This window comes from Nicotiana tomentosiformis, chromosome 12, assembly GCF_000390325.3.
Source record: "Nicotiana tomentosiformis chromosome 12, ASM39032v3, whole genome shotgun sequence".
Classification (NCBI taxonomy): Eukaryota; Viridiplantae; Streptophyta; class Magnoliopsida; order Solanales; family Solanaceae; genus Nicotiana; species Nicotiana tomentosiformis.
Window position 1 is genome coordinate 32,840,149 of NC_090823.1, and position 15,687 is coordinate 32,855,835.

Sequence of the window (15,687 nt, forward strand, 5' to 3'; positions counted from 1 at the left end):
GCTGACAAGAGCTCATTAAGATCAGGCCGAGATCATTGAACAGGTAATGTAAATTTTGGGAGCTTGTTATGTATTAATTTGATATTGGCGACTAATACTTTGATCCTGCAGGTTCAGCAAAAGGCCGTATTGGTTGAGCAGCTTCGTTAAGAGGCCAAGATGAAAGGGGCAGAGACTTTGGGGTGGAAGTAGAGCATGGACAGTCTCGCCTCAGAGAAAGATGCGGTACGGGCCTAACTATCTTCGGTTGAGCGTCAACTCCAAAGTGTGAAGGTGTAGAACTTGGCCCGAGCCCAGAAGGTTGAAGAACTCGAGACTCGGTTAGCTGTTGAGCTTGCAAGGGCCACATCCGAGGCAGAGGTGTTTGTGGCCTCCTACCGAGCCAATGTTGAAGCCGCTAACACTCGGGAAAAGGAAATTTCTGATGCTGCTAGGTTAGATTGTCCCGTGTTGCCGAGCATGCTAGGCGCCAGTCTCGAAGAGAGACTCTTGAGGAGGTACATGCTCGTGGCTTCGATCTTACGGCTGATATCGAGAGTGCAAAAGTTTTGGAGGACGAGGCTGAAGCTTTGCTTTCCAATGATAAAGACTCTGCGAGTGGATCCGAGAGCGGGGAAGAAAAAGATTAAGCTTCCGAAGATGCAGCTCCCGAGGCAAACTAGGCACTTAGTATGTTTTCTCCTTTTGTTTTTCGTGTAAGACCTTGTGAGGTCTTTGTAAATACTTTGAATTTATGAAAGATTCCTTTTCTTTCCGTTTCGTCTCTGATTTATGATAAATTCTATTTTGCCTTTGTTTTGTAAAAACTTTGTTGCAATCGGGTTATTGTAGCCTCTATAATCTGGTGAGAAATAGCTCGAACTCAGAGTAGAACAAACCCTTAGGTTTTTTAGCTAAACGAAGACGAGTCCCCGAGCTCAACAATATGTTCAGGATTTTGATTTCGGATAGCTTGATCGAAACCTTAATTGTACTGTTTTGTAGCGGAGTTCGAGTAAGTTCCGAACTCACAGTAACAGACACTTTAAGGTTTTATATCAAATAATGATGAATCTTAAACCTATATTCAAGTCAATTTTATTTGAGCTCAGAATAGTGGAACCCTTAGGTCCGAATTGAGTGAGAACAAAATCTCGAACTCTAACTGTATTGGCCCTTAGGCTTTTTAGATTGGGCTAATATGGTCTCTAAAAGATGGCTACTTTTTCCCTTTTTCGGCTTAGAAGACTTAGTAAAAATTTATTTATGCCTTAACACGTATTCTTTACCTATTGGGTTTTTTGAGGGTTCGATGTCGATTGAAACCCCTTTGCCTTTTGTGCCTTAGCACGTTTGTGTTAAGATAATTTGATACCTCTTAAGGTTTTTGAGGGCTGATTTCATCGAAGCCCTTTTGATTACTTGCCGAGGGTAGCCTTTTTTAATCATTTTTTTAAAGAATTCGAAGGCCTATTTTTATTGCGGGATTCGGACGTCTCCAAGCCGCCTTAATTTGGCCGTAGCCTTTGGATATGCCTTTTGGGCTTATTTCCCAATAACACTTCGAACTTGTTCGAAGTATTAGTCCCCGAGAGTGATGTCCTCAGCCTATAGATCGAGGGGTGCCTCTTTAAGGTCTAGTTTAGATTACTCGAATATGTCGATCATCGATGGCAGTCCCCGAGTGTATGAGGTATATTTGCACTTGGCCCATAAGCCATTTCTCACAAAATCATAAGTATGGAGCTTGTATAGTAGAAAATTTTCTTTGAGACACAAGATGTTTGATATAGAAAGAATGCATCTTTGTATAATTTATACATTCGTACATGTTTTTCCATCGGGGCTCGACTAATCTATACGAAAACGGTTCATTCGACCGTTTAGCCCATTACAAAGTTTCTCTATCGAGACCCTTTGACACGAAGTAATTTTCTCGACAGTGTAACATTCGAGTGTGATGCCCCCCAGTATTCGAGGTTGATTATAAAGAAGCCTTGGATACTGTTGAATTGTCCTCAGATTGCACATAATTGTTGCCTCGTTAAAAACCTCGCAGGGAAAACCTACTTGGGACAAAAACCGATCTAAGGGAAAAAGAGTGCAACGCGTGCTTTAAAACTTGAGGTCTCGATGTCTTCGATCGAACACCTGCAGAGAGTTAGTATTGAATATATAAATTAAAAAAAAAGGATAAAGTCATACCTTTAGCAATAATACTGTTTGAGAAGTGATATGTTCCAATTATTTGGTAGTTGTTCGCCGTCCATCGTGCCGAGCTTATAAGATCCTTTTCCGACAATGTTGGGGACTTGGTAGTGTCCCTCCCAATTTGGGCCGAGCTTCCCTTCATTAGGATCTCGAGTGTTGATGGTGACTTTCCTCAGGACTAAGTCCCCGACTCTGAAGTGGCAAAGGTTGGTTCTCCTATTGTAGTATCTTTCGATTCGTTGCTTTTGTGCAGCCATTCGAACGAGTGCGGCTTCTCATTTTTCATCCAATAATTCGAGGCTAGTATTCATAGCCTCGTGATTTGACTCTTCTGTTGTATGTCGAAACCTGGCACTGGGTTCCCCGACTTCGACTGGAATTAAGGCTTCGGAGCCATATACTAAGGAGAACGGGATTTCCCCCGTACTAGACTTTGATGTTGTTCGATATATCCAAAGAACTTCGGGTAGAATTTCTCTCCATTTCCCCTTAGCATCGTTCAACCTTTTATTTAGGTTTTGAATGATAGTCTTGTTCGTCGATTTGGCTTGTCCGTTCCCACTAGGGTGATATGATGTCGATAACATCCTTTTTATTTTGTGGTCTTCGAGGAATTTCGTCACTTTGCTGCCGATAAATTATTTTCCATTTTCATACACTATTTCGGCGGGTATCCCAAATCGACATATGATATGATCCCACATGAAATTTATAACGTCTTCCTCTCTCACTTTCTCGAATGCCTATGCGTCAACCCATTTAGAGAAATAGTGAGTCATAAATAAAATGAACTTAGCTTTACATGGGGCCGATGGCAGAGGGCCAACGATATCCATTCCCCATTTCATGAACGGCCATGGGGATAGGACTGAATGAAGTTGTTCTCCGGGCTGATAGATCATCGGTGCAAACCTTTGACATTTATCACATTTTCGAACAAACACCTTAGTGTCTTTTTCCATGCTATCCCAGTAGTACCCTGCTCTAATGATTTTGTGAATCAGTGATTCGGCGACGGAGTGGTTCCCACAAGTGCCTTTATGGTCTTCTCGTAGAATATAATCGGTGTCTCCTGGTCCTAAGCATACTGCCAATGGTCCCTAGAATGTCCTTCTGTATCATGTTCCATCTTCAGCCAATGTGAATCGAGCAGCTTTGGTTCGTAGGGCCCTCGACTCTTTAGGGTCCGATGGGAGCTTTCCGTTCTTCAAGTATTCAATATATTTATTCCTCCAATCCCAGGTTAAGCTTGTAGAGTTTATCTCGGCATGACCTTCCTCGATCACGGATCTCGAGAGTTGAATGACAGTCTCCGAGCTGATCTCATATTCCTCGACCGATGACCCTAAACTTGCAAGCGCATCGGCCTCACTTTTTTGTTCTCGAGGTACATGTTGTAAAGTCCATTCCTTAAAACGGTGCAAGGTTACTTGCAACTTGTCCAAATACCTTCGCATTCTATCCTCTCGAACTTCGAAGGTTTTATTTACTTGGTTCACTACCAGTATAGAGTCACACTTGGCTTCAATGACTTCTGCTCCCAAGCTTTTAGCTAGCTCGAGCCTTGCAATCAAGGCCTCGTACTCGGCCTCATTGTTAGTTAACCTAGAAGTTTTGATAGATTGCATAATAGTGCTACCCATGGGCGGATGCAAAACGATGTCTAACTCAGACCCCTTCGCATTCAAAGCACCGTCTATGAAAAGGATCCATACCACCAATGATGTACCCGATTATAACAAGAGTTCCTTTTTCACTTCGGGTACGAGGGTTGGCATGAAGTCGGCCACAAAGTTCGCTAAAATTTGAGACTTGATGGCCGTCCGGGGTTGATATTCAATATTATACCCACTGAGTTCGACGGCCCATTTGGCCAATCGGCCCGAAAGTTTGGGCTTGTGCAAAATATTACGAAGTGGGTAAGTGGTTAATACGCATACGGGGTGACATTGAAAGTATGGTCTTAACTTTCTAGAGGCGTTTATCAGTGCAAGTTCCAGTTTCTCCAAATGTGGATATCTAGTTTTTGCTTCTCCTAAGGTTCGACTTACATTATAAATGGGAAATTACGTACCTTGCTCTTCTCGAACTAGGACACCACTTCTTGCAATTTTCGATACTGCCAAGTACAATTAAATTTTCTCATTTGTCTTTGGAGTGTGAAGCAGTGATGGGCTCAATAGGTATCGTTGCAATTCCTCTAATGCTTGTTGGCATTCCGGGGTCCAGGAAAAATCGTTTTTCTTTTTGAGCAGAGAGAAAAATTTGTGGCTTCGATCCGACGACCTCGAAATGAATCGGCCTAAGGCAGCTATCCGTCCAGTTAGCCTCTGCACAGCTTTTACACTATCCATGACGGTGATGTCTTCAATGACCTTGATTTTACCGGGGTTGACCTCAATCCCCCAATTCGATACCATGAAGCCAAGGAACTTTCCCGAACCGACCCCGAAAGCACATTTCTCGGGGTTGAACTTCATGTTGTATTTCCTTAAAATCTCAAACGTTTCGTGCAAATGAGCCAAATGGCCCTCTGCGCGCAGGGACTTAACTAGCATGTCATCAATATAAACTTCTATTTATTTACCTATTTGTTCTTCGAACATTTTATTTACTGGGCATTGGTAAGTAGCTCCTGCATTTTTTAGCCCGAAGGGCCTTACATTATAACAATACGTTCCATACTTGGTGATAAATGAAGTCATTTCTCGGTCCTCTGGGTTCATTCGGGTTTGATTGTACCCGGAATAGGCATCGAGAAAAGTAAGGATCTCATGGACGGTCGTGATCGATGTTAGGCAGTGGAAAAGAATCTATGGGTTATTCCTTGTTTAAATCCTTATAATCTACATACATTCTAAGTTTTTTCCCTTTTTAGGGACTACAACTACATTGGCTAACCATTCGGGATATTTTACTTCCCGAATGGACCCTATTTTGAGGAGTTTAGTTACCTTGAACTTTATGAATGTGTGCTTTGCCTCGGACTGGGGTCTTCTCTTTTGCTTCACCGGTTTGAACCTAGGGTCCAGGCTTAGCCGATGCACCGTTATCTCCGGTGGGATCCCTGCCATGTCTAAATGGGACAAAGTAAAAGCAATCTATGTTATCAATAAGAAATTGAACAAGCTTTTTCATGAGTTTGGGGGTTAATCTCATTCCCAAGTATACATTTCGCTCGGGCAGGCACTTAATCAATATAACCTATTCCAGCTCTTCGACCGTTGATTTGGTGGCGTCAGAATCTTTGGGAACAATAAAATCTCGAGGGGTCAGAAAATCCTCCTCTTCTTCTTCTATCTCTTGCTTCCCTGATTCGGTCGAGGCTGGTGGCTGTGATTGCTATTTGACTTCCTATTTACCTTTGATGCTCGACCTTTCTGAGGTTGATAGTGTCTATATCGGCGTTACCTCATCGACCGCAAACATTTCCTTTGTGGCATGCTGCTCCCCGTATACTGGTTTTACATCGGCTGACGTCGGGAATTTCATTATTTGGTAGAGAGTCGAAGGGACTGCCCTCATATTGTGGATCCAAGGCCTTCCGAGTAGGGGCATTGTACCTCATGTCGCCCTCGATTACGTGGAACTTGGTATCTTGAATGGTTCCAGCCACGTTCACCAGTAGAATAATCTACCCTTTAGTTGTTTCACTGGCCATATTGAAACCATTTAAGACCCGAGATGCGGGCACGATTTGACTTTGTAGGCCGAGCTGCTCCAAGACCCTTGATCGGATGATATTTGCCGAGCTTCCTGGATCCACTAAAACACTTTTAACTTGAAATTTATCTAATAAGATAGAAATTACCAGAGCGTCATTGTGGGGCTGAGAAATTCCTTCTACTTCTTCGTCGTTGAATGATAAAGTGCCTTCCGGCACATAATCTCGTGTTCGTTTTTCCCAAAGTGATTGATACCTTAGTGCATTTGAATATGGGACCTTGTGGGATGTCGGCCCCACCGACGATCATATGAATGACATGTTGGGGTTCCTCCTGTTCATTTTTCCTATTGGCGTCCCTTTCTCTGAAATGATTCTTGGCTCGATCACTGAGGAATTCTCGAAGGTTGCCCCTATTGAATAGACGGGTTACCTCCTCCCTTAATTGCCTGCAATCCTCGATCTTGTGACCAAGCGTGCCATGATACTTGCACATCAAATTTGGATTTCTTTGGGAAGGATCGGTTTGTATGGGTCGGGGCCACCTAATATCTTTGATCCTTCCGATTGCCGATACAATGCCCGATGCATCGATGCTGAAGCTATATTCCGATAATCGAGGTGCCTCTATGGGATCGGCATACTTGTCAAAACTACTTTTGCTCATAAGTCCCCGAGAATTCTGTCCTCGATCACTTCTTCGATCGTTCCGGGCGGAATTGCATCCTGAACCGTTGTTCCTTCGATCCGCGGTATATGGTTGATATCAATCTCTGTTCGATCTTGGCTCCCTGTCAACGTCCCTTTGATTTTTAACTGCCGATCTGTTTGGATGTACTGAACCGAAAGGGGCTCCTAATTGGTCGTCCTCGACCCTGATCTTCGATAGATATCGATTGGGCACATCTTCCCAAGTTATAGCTGGATACTCGATCAAATTTTGTTTCAATTGACGTGATGCTATCGAACTCCGCTCGTTCAACCCTTGGGTGAAATCTTGACGGCCCAATCATCTGTGACATATGGCAATTCCATGCGTTCCATTTGAAATCAGGACACGAACTCCCTCGGCATTTCATTATCCCTTTGTCTTACCTTGAAAAGGTCTGATTTCCTCGTTGCGACCTTTATGGCCCCGGCGTGTGCCTTTATGAAAGAATCCGCTAACATGGAAAATGAGTCAATGGAATTTGGTGACAGGTTGTGATACCAAATCATTGATCCCTTCGAAAGGATCTCTCAGAATATTTTCAATAACACAAATTCGATTTCATCATCTTCTAAGTCGTTACCCTTGATAGCGCATGTATATGAAGTAACATGCTCGTTGGGATCGGTGGTCCCATTATATTTGGGTATGTCTGGCATACGAAACTTCTTTGGAATAGGCTTCGGAGCCGCACTTGGAGGAAACGGCTTTTGTACAAACTTTTTTGAATCCATCCCTTTCAAGATTGGCGGTGCCCCCGGTATCTGGTCAACTCGAGAGTTGTATGTCTCCATTTTTTTATCGTTGGCTTCGATTCTCTTCTCCCCTGATTCAATTTTTTTGGTGAGCTCCTATAGTATTTTCATTAACGCGGGATCAGTCCCCGATTCGTTACCATTTGACCTTTCAAGTACTGGCTCGGTACGGCGAGTAATTTCTGGCTCGACCCTATTCGGAGCTCTATGTTGATTATGTAACAAAGAAATAGCATCTTGCTGAGCCTGAAGCATCTCGAATATCACTTGGAGACTGAATCATTCGTCTCCTCTGCCCTGTGTCCCTTGGTCACTAGATCGGCCTTCTCTGTGTACACTCTCATCGAGACCTACGCCTAGGTCTGCATTTACAGCAACGTGCGAACTGACATTGACCGGGTTGGCAACCGGTGCTTCCCCGAGATTAGCTTGTGGCACCTCGACTCCTGGAGCAATCACATTTTCGTTTTCACCGTGGAATCCGAGGCCATTGTCACCGTGTGTGGATGCGTTTTTTGAGTGTGATATGTTTTAACCTGAAAGGAAAGATACTTGACAAGAACAAGCATAAAATAGTGTGTTTTACCAGAATCAGTACTGAACAATCACTATTATCCTTATCCCAACGGTGGTTGCCAAACAGTTTACCCTAAAAATTGAGTAACAATTAAACTTATATTGTGGTTTTAAGGATATGTGATTTAAACCAGCACCAATTGATAAACAATGAGTTAAATAGATAACTTGGACAATAAAATAAATCAAACCAGTCTGCAAATAATGCCTCGACCTCGATTCAAGATAATCTCGTGGTTAGTTAATAAGAACAATATAGGTTAGAACAAACATCGATGAACAGTGATGAACAAAATAAATAGTGTATATGTATATTCTTATCCGTGAATCATGTTGGTTCCTACTAGTGAATGGGATCCCTCTTTATGTAATAGAGGAATCCTAAATAAGGTACAACTCTAATAACGGAAGTAGATCCCATGATTAGTGCTAATAACCGCTTTGATTTGATCTGTTCCGGGATTTCGCCCTGACTTTCGACCGGTTACTGATATCTCGTCATTCTGTTATTACGCCTTACTCGAAGTCAATCATGCTCGATCTCGATTATTGTTAGCCTAGATCTCAATGAACATTTCAATCTCCAGGTATGATATTCTATCTTCGAGCTCGAGCTCGAGCCCGATCTATTATGAGGTTACCCTCGAGGCAACTCCCCTGCCAACTAAATCGTGTATGCCCGATTTTGACCGTATATAGTAATATTTACATATCTGGTTAGGATCCCTTTAGGTTGGATTGGATTATAAAGGTCGAGACCATTTGGTATCTTTGATGCGTCTGATAGCTGATACAATGGCGGCAACATCAATGTTAAAGTTATATTCCGATAACTTCGGTGATTCTTTAGGCCAGATAGGCCTGTCGAAGCTATATTTGCTCATGATCCCCCGGTTGCTCTGACCTCGATCACTCCTCCTTTCATTTCTCATAGAGTTCCACCCGGACCCATTACTTCTTCAGTCTCTATTATACAGCTGATACCGATCCTTGTTTGATCTCGGTTCACGATCGATGTCTCTCTTGACTTTGTCGATGGTTCTGAAGGGATATACGGACACAGAAGGGGTCCCACATTGATCATCTTCGACCCTGATTTTTGATTGATTTCGGCTATGTACATCGGCTCAAGTGATGGTCGAATATTCCACTAGGTTCTGTTTCAACTGTTGTGAAGCCAATGAGCTCTGAATATTGATTCCATAGGTAAAAGACTGAACGGCCTAATCATCAGCGACCGGTGACAGGTCCATTCATTTTATTTGAAATCGGGATACGAACTCTCTGAGCATCTCATTATCCCTTGTTTACTTTGAAAAGGTTAGATTTCCTGGTCTCGACCTTGATCGCCCCAGCGTGTGTTTTCACGAAAGAATCTACAAGCATAGCAAATGAGTCAATAAAATTAGGAGGTAAGTTGTGGTACCATATCTTAGCTCCCTTTGACAGGGTCTCTCCGAACTTCTTCAACAAGACAGACTCGATCTCATCATCCTCTAAGTCGTTCCCTTTGATGGCACATGTGTAAGAGGTATTTGGGTCGGTAGTTCCGTTATACATAGGAATCTCGGGCATGCTGAATTTATTTGGGATCGGCTTCGGAGCCGCGCTCGGAGGAAAAGGTTTTTGCACGAACTTCTTGGAATCCAGGCCTTTCAATATCGGCGGTGCTCCTGGGATTTGGTCTACCATCGAATTGTAGGGTTCTACCTTTTTGTTATTAGCTTTGATTTTCTTCTCCCCTAACTCTACCCGTTTTGTTAGTTCCTCGAGCATCTTTGTGATCTCGGGGTTAGTCACCGATTCATTTTCATTTGACCTCTCTACGACCGGTTCATCCCTACGGATGACTTTCACGGGTGGTTCGAGTTCAACTCTTCTCGGTACGCGGCTTTGGTTCTATAACTGAGTTATCACTGTCTGTTGAGCCTGCAGCATTTCGAAGATCACCATTAAACTGATCCCTTCTCCGCCAACGTTTTGTGTATTTTGAGCCACCGATCGAGGCTCCACTGTGGACGTTATTCTCGGGGTCGGTAGGCAGGTTTGTGTTGATAGCCACATATGAATTAGCGTCAATTAAGTTCATGACCGGAATTCCGATGGGATCAACGGGCGGTACTTCGTCACCGGGCGCTATTTTGTTATTTTCACCATGGTGACCGGACTCGTTGTCAACATGTAAGGGTGCTAATTGAGAGTTTGACATTTTAAGTTTTAACCTGAAATTAGAGACATTTCAAAGAACAAGTGTAAAGTAGTATGTGTTATGGAGATTTGTATCAAATAACCACTATTATTCTTAGCCGCACGATGGGCGCCAAACTGTTTACCCTCAAAATTAGATAACAATTAAATTTGTAAGTGGTTTTAAGGATACGTGGACTAACTTGACACAAAACGATAAGTTAAATTGCAATTGAAATAAATAATGATAAAGTAAGTGCAAACCACACGAATTGAACAGTCTTAGCCTTGGAAGGTTAATCACTCTCGAGCTAGATACGCTTCGATCGGTGTCAGGATACAAAAGAACAAGAGCTTAAAGAGAAATAATAATAATACATTACTTTGGGATGCGTGTTACAATTTATTCAATGAATTATCAAACCCCCATTTATATAGTAGAGGAGTCCTACTTTATGTACAATTCTATAAAAGGTAAAAATTCTCTAATTAACTGATTGTTGATATCTTATCAATATGTATCTAGATCTTCGTAGTGATATTAGACCGGTCACATATATCACGGCCTTATGTTGGCCGAGCTTGACTACCTGACAACATTCTTCGAAGTTTAGTCGAGGCTAGGGATCGATCCCGAATCACGGCCCCGACATCTTCGAGAGCGTGCGTTACGGTACGGACTCTATATTGATGAGATTTTTACCTCGATCTAAGCTTCCCTGTTACCATATCTCGAGCTTGGCTTATCATGTCGGAGATCGGGATATACTATGAGACCGGTTATACCCGTATACAACATCCAAATTCAGTGTTATGTTGAGTTCAACTAAATGACTATGCCAATCCATTATTCTCTGTAAATATGATAATATTCTGTAATTAGTTAATCACTTAATCTACTTTTTAGCGTACTTAGGGTTGCTTCTTATTTCTCTGTATATTTAGGACATACTTTGAATGAAAAAGGTAGAGCAATTTTTCTCTCCACTAGTCGTTCCTCTTTAATTTAGCATGGTATCAGAGCTTACCTGAATTACCTCAGATGATCACCCATGAACGGTGACAAAAATGTTTGCAACACTACTGGAGGAAGTAGTGAAGCCAATGAACAAACCAACGAAAAACAATTTCGCCCTTAATATAAGTTCGAACGACAAACATAGAATTTCGATAACACAAGTTCGATTAAAGGAAGAAAATTATGATGAATTGGCTTGGTCCATGAGGACCACGTTGAGGGCTAGGAAGAAGTTTGATTTTTTTAACGGGACGATCAAAAGACCGAAGGAAAAGTCTCTGAACCTAGAAGATTGGTGGATCATAACTCATTGTTGGTGTCATGGATCAGACACACTATCGAACCCATTCTCCATGAGCAAGTATTAAGGAGCATTTCTCCGTGAGCACTGGTTCGAGGATACATCAATTGAAGACTGATCTTGCAGAATGCAAACAAAAGGATTTGGCCATAGTTGATTACTATGGCAAACTAACGAAACTATGGGAAGCGCTTGTGAATCTCGAGCAAATTCCGACTTGCATGTGCGAAAAGTGCACTTGTGATCTTGGTATAAGTTTGGAGAAGAAAAGGGAAGAGGAGAATGTATATTTTTTTCTGTTCAAGTTGGATTAGATGATGTATGGGACGGTGCAATCAAACTTGCTTTCCTAGGATCCACTGTCGACGTTGAATCGAGCTTAGTCAAACTGGTTTAGGAAGAACTATCAAAGATTATGCCTAGAGGAATGAATGAGAATAGTGACATGATGACTTTTACAGTACAAAACACACCATTGTATCAAAATCGAGATGAAGGAAATTAAAGGATAGGTTTATAGTTTGCTCGATCTTATTGCAAATCACCAAAGCACGATGCAAAAATTAGTTTCTGCTTATTGGCTATCTTGACTGGTCGGGAGAATGAGAAAACTAGTGGCTGCAATAAGGGACAACAGCAGCCACAAAGGGGTGGCTCTAATGGAGGTGGTCACAGAGGTGTTGTACGCGCAAACGCAGTGCATACTGCAGGAGGCAGACCAAGTGCAGCAACAATGAATGTAGCAGAAAAATTGGGAGCGCCGGATTTTAGCAGGTCGGGAACAGTGGCAAACATCGTTCGCAATATTTAATAATTAACATCTAAGTTCGAGTGAGAAGATGACGGGTAAGTGCAAATTAAAATACACCTTGGATCATCGAATTATATGACAGGTAGTTCAGAACTTTTAAAAAGCCAAGATGCACCGTAACTTTATCGAATGGAAGCAATGCGGGTAGCAACCGATGAAGGAACCGCCAACCTTGAAGGCAACTTGGTTCTTAAAACTATTCTCCATGTTCCAGGCTTAACGAACAACTTAATATCAGTATCACAATTGATAGATCAACTGGATTGTTCTGTCATATTAACTAAAATTTTGTGTGTTATACAAGATCACATCTCGAGAATACTAATTAATAGCGCACTTGATCTTTGACATAAGCTATTGGGACATCCATCTTAACAAGTAACTAGATTAATTTTTGCAGTAGATTTTAGGAAAAATAGTAATGTCTTGAATAAAAGTTGTGATGTATGTCATCGTGCAAAACAAATAAGAGATAATTTTTTTTTGAGTAATTCTAGAGCTTTTAGTATTTTTGAATTGATTCATTATGATTTTATGGAGCCATATCGCACTCCATCTTCGTGTGGAGCGTAATATTCTTTTAAGTATACTTGATGGTTATTCTCGTGGTATATAGATTTGTTTTTAATTGATAAGAAATAAGTGGCACAAATATTAAAGATTTTTTCTGCTATGATAGACAGACAATTTAGCCAACGCGTTAAGATCCTCAGGAGCGATATTGGAACAAAATTTATCTGCATGAGAAATTATTTTCTTGAGTGTAGTATAGTTTTTCAAACATCTTGCACTGGAATATATTAACAAAATAGGAGAGTGAAAAGGAAACATCGTCACATTTTGAATGTGGCATGGGCATTGTGTTTTCAAGGTACTCTACCGATTGAGAAGTAGTCAAATAGTCATGTAAGTTTAAGTTATATAAAATCAATTGAAAAAATAAAATGAGTAATTCAGAACATGACTATATAGTCAAATAGTCATGTAAGTTTAAGTTATATACAATCAATTAAAAAAAATAAAATGAGTAATTTAGAACAAAAACCAACCCAACATTCATTCAATAAAGAAGGAAGTACTTGGAAGTAAAAACATTATCAAAGGTGCTTATTTAAACAACTCTGTGTCCCTAGCATGACACCTATATCTGTTTCTTCCTCAAATCTAGGTCCTCTTTTTTTTCTTCTAAAACTTGTTGCGACCAAACACACTCACGCAAGTATACGTGGTCGTCAAGTAATAGAGTAGTGAATAAAGTATCGTTCCCGTGAAGACTTATGATTAACTTTTGACTAATTCAAATTCAAATAGCTTATCGATTCAAGCGATTTCTTACAAAATAGATAATTTTCTAATTTACTACCTAAAAATTATCAAGTAATAAAATACTAGAAATCAACCACAACACTTAAATAGTTTTGAATAACAATCAATAGGAGATAATATTCCAGGGTCACGAGTTATCTAACAATCATGTTGCATTCTTAGCTTAAAATAACTAATTGATTTATCTAGATTGTTGATTGATATGGTTGATATTACTCATAAGAATCTGTTAAGTCCTTACTCACCTATTTACGCTAACTTAATACCTATATGTCTATGGAATTAAGATTAACAAGAACGCATTTACAATTCTTGTATTGCAACCGAGCAAGGCAATTAGGTATATGTCTATCCTAATTGCGAATCTGTTCCCCGATGCCCGGGTTTAAGAACTTGCTCTATTTAATTCTATATGCAATCTAGAGTTCCCACTTTCGAGTTCAACTCTAGATTCGGAGATAGTATTTCACTGTTAGCTACTCAGCAAAATAATTAAAAACAGAATTAAATAAACAACCCAATATGATAAAATCAACTTCGTCAAATTAAACTTCAAATATCAACATTCATGTATACCCATGACCCTAGAACAATAGGGTTCTTAGCCACTCATGTTCATACAATCATCAAAAATAATGTTTTCAAACATAAAATCAATGAATACTAGGAAAGGGGTGGAAGAATTTGATCAAATCCTTGCTTCCGAGTGTTTGGTGCCTCCCTCTTCTCTCTAAATCACGTCCTACCTTCAAAAATAGGTTTAGGTTGGCTTTTATATGAGTTGGGGGCGTCTAGGGGTCGAAATAACCGAGTCCTAATCGAAAAAGGACACTTTCCCGTCTTGAGCGTCCAGGGCAGCGTGGGGCGCTGGCTCTGGCGCTCAAACATTTTGGCTGCTGTAAATTGCGCCACAGCCAGCGCCCCACGCAGGTTGTGGCCCTCAAATCTCACTTTTTGCGATTTTGTCCCGATTTTTTCTCCAATTCGCGCCATTTCGTCCCAAATTGCATCCGAATGATTCCTATACATAGAAATACCAAAATTTAGCACAAATAATCATATTAAACATCTCAAATCGTCGAGACATGAGTAAAATGTGAGGCGATATATATCAAAATATGCATACATTAAGCCGATTATCAACACCCCACATTTAGACTCTTGTTCGTCCTCGAGCAATGGAACTATATTAACACCCCCAAAACGTACTTAGCACTATGAAAGAGGACTTCACAATTAATTCAACCAAACACCCTACCTTTTGACTATGATCGATGTCGGCAATTAAGTATGAACACACTAATTTCACATTCTTCCCGTTTTTAAATAGCCCAAGTATACTAAATGTTTCTCAACCAACTCAATCAACTCAAGCAACCTCTCCTCAACCACCTTACCTCAAGAAACGACTCGTTACCACTAAGCATCCGCAACTCACGCACTCACCCAACATAAGAAAGTGTACGATATCACCAATCCGTCATGAGATCAAGTGCCCTCACCACAAGCAAAAGAGTGAATATCAAAGTAGTTCACAAATTTAAATATGTCATTGAATATAAATTAAGGACATCACACAATTTGAACAACATTCACTCACTCTCACAAAGAATTTATGTGCATCCCGTGGTCGTACCATAAGCTTGCCCGTAGTGTACATCTCTACTAATCTAAGCTAGCTAAATCTAGGATCAATTAGGACTTTAAGGTTGTAGTGTAGGCTAAGGGACGGGTAGAATACATTTAGGAATAGTGACTAACCCTCCTAAGCACTTTAATACACTACACTCACAATTCAAGCGCAATTGCTTCGCAACCCATTCACTTATCATACACCATAACTAACATAGCCCTCTTTTCCATCAAGCACCTCAAAAGTTTCACTAGCACGAGTGAGAAGGATTAGGAGGTGTGTCTTTCTACATTATTTGAACTTTTGTTTGCTCTTTCTTGCAAACAATTTCCTCTTCTTTTTTTTTACACACACTCCATACATTGAAGTTCATAAGCTAGTGACCTTTATTCACAACTTTAGTGCACCTTAAGGGCCCTTCCATGGTTCCACTCGAAAGCCACTTCCCAATCTCTTACCTTACTTCTTCTAGCGACTAAGTGCCTTAGGAGGTAAAGGTTCAACAATCTCACATTAA